This window comes from Hermetia illucens, chromosome 3 (genome assembly GCF_905115235.1).
Source record: "Hermetia illucens chromosome 3, iHerIll2.2.curated.20191125, whole genome shotgun sequence".
Classification (NCBI taxonomy): Eukaryota; Metazoa; Arthropoda; class Insecta; order Diptera; family Stratiomyidae; genus Hermetia; species Hermetia illucens.
This window is the reverse complement of record NC_051851.1, coordinates 100,351,364-100,357,363: the sequence shown is the minus strand read 5'-3', so window position 1 is coordinate 100,357,363 and position 6,000 is coordinate 100,351,364. Positions and strand designations below refer to the sequence as shown.

The 6,000-nt window shown below is 40.8% G+C and overlaps 1 protein-coding gene across 1 annotated transcript in view; it reads left to right on the top strand.

Annotated features, from left to right (window-relative positions):
• Positions 1-865: 865 nt before the first annotated feature.
• Positions 866-6,000, top strand: part of LOC119653118 — a 155,754-nt gene continuing 150,619 nt past the window's right edge. Inside the window, exon 1 of the mRNA XM_038057642.1 lies at positions 866-1,770. The gene's annotated coding sequence lies outside the window, so the exon portion shown is untranslated. The remainder of the gene's footprint in view (positions 1,771-6,000) is intronic.

Genomic DNA, 6,000 nt, shown 5'->3' with positions numbered 1-6,000 from the left:
TCATCCAATAAAACATGAATGGAGTTCAGGGAATGATTTACAGAAAGAAAACTTCTTTAATTTCCAATACAGTGTTTTGGTTTTCTTTTTCAGTGGGATTTCGACTGCTTGGTCAAAGCCGGCTATGAACTAATAACCCCATACTTCTTCCGATCGTATTTTTTGTTTATAATCGAGCTCGATTCATTTCGAGTATTCATTACCATGCATGCGAAAACCACCAGGTAACAGTATTGCTGCATTCCGCTCTAGTTGTCCGTGTTTTCTGGAGCTTCTGAAATTGCCTTGCTTTGGTGTGCAATTACAAGATAACTTTTAACGAGCCGCTTGTCACAGCGCACGGCGGGAGTAACAAACTGCAATGGCGTGCGTGGAAAATCAAGGAGGAATTTATAATTTACTTTTGTTTTTCGTCGCAGTCTGTTTATCGCATCCAAGACGAAATTCTCAAGTAATTAGCATAATTCTCGAGCGAAGTGGGCGAGTCACTCCGTAGCATTCTATTTCCGGCGTGCGGAAAATGAAAGTGAATCGTGTGACTCACGTCGCAATGAAATGGAATGGATTAAGTGGAACTGACCTTCGAAACGAAAGTCGAAAACATTCGAAGCAATTAGCATAGTGTTTCGTGATCAATAACTTTCAGATCAGAGAACTAAAGCGAAGTGAAATTCGTAAAGAAGAAAGTGCGCCTCAGCAATGCGGCGGGGACGAGGGGCCCTCCCACGGTTGGGCCTCGCGCGGCCACGGTTTCTCGAAAGACACACACTTGGCTGGTTGACTTAATGGTAATCAGCATATGGCACATACATTTAGCAGTAAATCCGATATTGTGCGCGACATTACGGTTGACCAGCAGCTTCAGACGAACGCGTTCAGGTCGACTTGGTGAGGCACAAGCGTTAAACACTGATGGTCTCATCGCTTTATCTGACGTGCGCCAAGCGTTTTGCACCGCATTTCTCGCTCGGCGTCTCCGCGTTTCCGTATACCTACATTCTTGCCTGGTAGAAAGTTTCGCTCGCACGTATATTGGAATCGCAAGTTCAATGTTCCACTCTGTCCTGTTAACCTCGATAGTAAAGATATCTGTGATCGTCTTGTGTACTTACTCACCAGTTCGCTGGCATTGTCGCGCAGATACCAACTACTGAATCGCGGAAGCGCGGAAGGGCTCGAACGAAATGTCGCTAAGAAAGTCTTCGCGGAACAGCCGAGATTGAAGATCTAGTCATCATATGTGATTGGACAGGTGCAATTCAGGCGAAGACGCGAGAGTGGCTCTTGAAGAAGAAGTGGCTCCACTCGCTTGGAAATTTGTGTGCCTGCGCTAAACGACTCGGCAATTTCAGTTAGTGGCCAGTTCAGCTTTCCGGACCGGCCGTGCTGTTGTTATTGTTACTTTTGCCCGCGCTGAACAAATAACCTCGACATTTGCCCGGGCATATACCGAAAGTGCAGGCAGGTGAGAGTGAGACGTGGTGAAGATTCTGGATATGGACGAATTCGGTCCAACGTCTCCAAACTTAATTTTAACTCAATATTAATCTGGTTGACAAACTGCTTTCGAATCTGGCGCAAGACGTGTACGAGTTCAGTGTCGCGCGTACGTGAAGATCTGCATCGATCTGGTCTGGCTGAAGACGCAATCGTGTGAAGTTTATAGTGAAGTGGCTTGAAGGCTTAAGTGAAGTGATCATCCAGGAGATTATACTATTAGAAAACTTCCATAGTTCGTCCATTGTTGCGTTTGCTAACAGGATTTTTTCGGTAAGTTGAAAGTGCGCTTTGGTACACATACCACATGCGAGCCACATGAATCTCTCGAAGATATCTCGAAGATTCATGTAACCGGTTCTTGGGAATATTATATTGATTTAATTCTTGAGTGTTTTGAATGGGCATGGAATTGGTTTCGTTCCAGATTCCGTTCCTCATATGGAAATTCAGATTTAAACGGTACTCGAGAGTAATGTAGGAGCGTGCCTGTTAGGTCAATACCCCTTTAAAATAACGGATGATATATTTTCTTTTCAAAATAGTTTATGCCATTATTGAACGCATTCGACTTCTGAAATGATGTTACTGTTTTACTTGACTCTAATATCCACCAAAAGTGTAGTGTTCTCCATTCGAGAAAAACATTTCAGTTCTACGTGTTCCTGCTTAAATGCCAATTAGATGTTGTAACTATTGTGCTTTTCTGGAACTGACACTAGCTACTAAGGGTTTTATTGCAGTATAACAAAGATGGGATAGACGTTTAACAAGATCAAGTTTCAGCACGAATGCATCGATTGAAACTTAATTGAATTAATCCATGGAAATATGTCATTCAACGTCGTATATCATGGCAGTTACCTGTTTCTAAACAGCTAGCCTTTGATAAGCTGTAAAGATATCTATATATAGGAGTGTTTGGAAGAATGACAATCAAAGGCAAAGGCACAACGCCAAGGTATTAGCTTTTATAATAGGAGCAACAAGACTTTGAATAAAAACTTTGGTATTAGTTTAGTCTAAGAATAACCGTTATTTACACATGCAAATGACTGTATAGAAAGGAAACACAATACATGTCTTTTGTTTCGCCGATCAGGTGAAGGGATTTTAATCATTCTTACCGAAAAATGTGATCTTGCAGCTTAAAAAAATCAAACAATTAAAGTCACATTGCCCGTGAAAGTCTGCATGGTATCGACAGTGATAAGCAATAGGTGAGAGGTTATATCAAATAATTATTTTGGGTAAGGTACGATATTGTGATTCAGTGTATCTACCGTTTTCTTAAAAGCGTCGTTTTCTTCATTATTATCATGAGCTCCTCCCCTCATCTATGTAGATATTCCCACAGCCTACTATTTTGTTCTTCTTAGTAATAGTACTACAATCCGTTTTAACTCTACATCATCACCACTGGCGTAACAACCAGTGCCTAGTCTGCCAAACTCCAAATATTCCGATTTTGTGTCCAGATGCACCAAATCCCTAGCAGCTGCCTCCCCTTGGGGTGGGGTCTCCCACGTCTTCTTGTTCCACTACAGGTATTGCCACTGTCCGCACTGAATTACCCTCACTCATGTGGAATATAATTCGATCAGCACAGTCTTTTGAGACATATTTTGTCCACAACCGAACGATCCTAATACTACTCATTAATCACTTTGTTATATGGGCTGCAGAATAGACCATCGTTGCTTATGGCATCAACAATTTTTTCTAGTATTTCTTTCATATGTCGCAATGAGTTCGCAATTTTTCTTCCGAGTCTCCAAAGAATACATGACGACTACCAGCTCTTCGCCTTGTACAGTAGAGCGTTGTTTCTATGATGAGACTTTGGATGCAAATAACGGTGTACGAATTCCATCATCGTAACTGCTATCGGTGGTGACTATTCACCATAAAGAAGAGATATTTTCAACGGTCTCAAATTTGGAGTCTTCTAGCATCATTGAGTTGACCTGTACCATTCTGTGTTGTAGTTCTTTTGTGTTGACTTCCCCATGATGTATGTATGTTTTGTCTTCAGTAATATGCAGCTATTGATCTCCCACTGCCCGCTTGATCTGAATGAAGGCAGATTATATATAACCTGTTGTTTTCTCCTTAATGATAATCGTTTCTCTATGCTTAATAGTGACGGGATCTCCAAATCACCGGTAATGCGCTTGTACAATAATATATTAAAATACTCAACTGACGGCTCCAATATATTTATACAACAAGTCGAGAAACCGGAAGCTGGACGCTTCAGGTACGAAAGGTTTTGTGTATTTCTTAGTACGTAGCACGTAATATATCCATATATTATGTGAGAGTATCCACTTTCGGGTGATATTGACATTCATAGTCTTCAATTTTCAAAGAAGCAACAAATTTGAGGTATTATAACTTTGTTAGTAATGGTGCGATATCCACCAAACTTGGTAAGATCATGCTCTATATTATAGCCTATATCACTGCAATTTCATGGTACTAGGATGAACTTAATTGTAGTAATATACTATTATTAACTTTATTTAAACAGATATTTGCATGGAAGGTATTTCGGAGCCCAGGCACCATATAGTGGCAGCCTCCTGTTTTTTTTAGATGTTTCGGTTTGGTAATTTCTGAGAATGGCCCCCTTAAAGAAGTGATCACTTTCAACCCCTCGCGCTCCCCACCCTTCCAACGAATGTCAAAACTGAGATCGGCTTTGAAAAGTACTAATCGATACCTTTAATTTGATACCCCACATGACTATATTCGATGAAAAGAAATTTTACCCCCCCCTTTTGCATGTATTGGGACCCCCCTCCTTAAATTCGACGTAAAAAGATGTAATTCACTGTATGCGTGAGCGTTCACAGTTCCCACCTTTCTACCTAATTTGATGTCAATCGCTATAACCGTCTCCGAGAAAAATGCGTGTGACGGACAGACAGACAGACAGTAAACCGATTTTAATAGGGTTTTGTGTTTACACAAAACAAAAGTAAGCTTATGTCTTTTATTTTAATTCCATTTAATTTGATGCAAGCTACGGAAGCCGATGTATCGTCTGAATACTGTTTAAATCTCCTAGTTTGGTTTAGACATAATGCCTAGACCAGGCGTCGAAGGTTCTTTCCACTATCTCGAAGAAAGTATCCTTCTCCGGCTCTACAGTCTGTAGTCACAGGGGTATGAACATTAATGGAGCTGATGTTCCGTAATTTATATCATGTGAGTACAGTGCTTAGGCGTTACCTTGTGTTTTCAAAGCCGATAACAGCTGGTTTTGTTTTACCGCAAAAATGCGGCTCTCCTCCACCAAGCCGTTTATAACCTTCGGGAGCAAAGTACTAGCTAGCGACTTTCAGCCTTCAGGAAGCAAACCTTCAATGATTAAAAGCGGCAAAGGGTTTGTGTTTTTTCTTTAAGGTTTTGTTCCTGTTTGAGCTTTTTCCTTTGAACCTAGCATATGCTTCTCCTGACTGTTGTGTCAGCTCTTAGCTTCTCGATTTCCCCGATACGAAGCGTCTCGCGGCTGATCAGCATCTTAATCTTAAAGCCGGGTGTCAACTTTTCTTCTGATAAGGGTATATGCGTTTCTTCCGTAGATGAAGGCTTACAATTAAAAAGAACAAAATAGTGGACTACGCTAAATAAACGAGTGAATAGAAAACAAAGTTCGCGTTCCTATTTAAATCTGCCAGTTTACTCATTTTCTGGATTGTGGGTGAAATGCTTTCAAGATTTGTTGATTAATCGAGCCGTCCGTTATGCGAATGTAGTCTGTTTGTTTAGTAGTAACTACTAAACTAACTACATACGTTTATGATGCACTATCACACCAATCACTGCGTTATACATAGTCTTTTTCAGCATTCATTCAGTATCATTTGGGGGCTCCTCAAAAACCTGATGCAAAAGTCAGGTTTCGGCTGTAACAAACCTGTATTGATGGATTATCCAATAGCCACAAAGCGAGAACCCAATGTTACTCGAAATCCTCATTACGTCTAGTTCTATTTATTAGTTAAAATACAGCAGATAATTGTTTGTATCTTTGCCTGGGCTGCAGTGCCAAAATCTATTATTTGATTTTTTAGTGGCTTAAAATACACTCAAAATTTTCCCTATTTTTCACAATACGCTACTAAAGAGGATAGAAATATATGGTCTAGCAATTTGAAAATTTCAAAACTCTACTCCTACCCAAATGTCAAGAACGCCTCGTATAAGAACTGACCTCATGCCTGAGACCTTTGGAAAGTTTATGGATTTCTTTAGCTTCAAGCGCTTCCTCATTAGTGGTGCATTACTTGCTATAAAGTTAGTTAGCGCTAACATCGGCTTTGAATGGGATAACCATCTGATGGTCGCTTACGTTCGCTTGCATTTTGCGTCTGCTACTTTTCGCAGAATTGGAGAGCCGTGAGCCCCCAAGTTCAACATCGACCGCTTGTATCAACCAGCTGCCTCTCTACAGGGAAGGGAACTATCTAGTTGATTGGAGCGCAGATACACTGG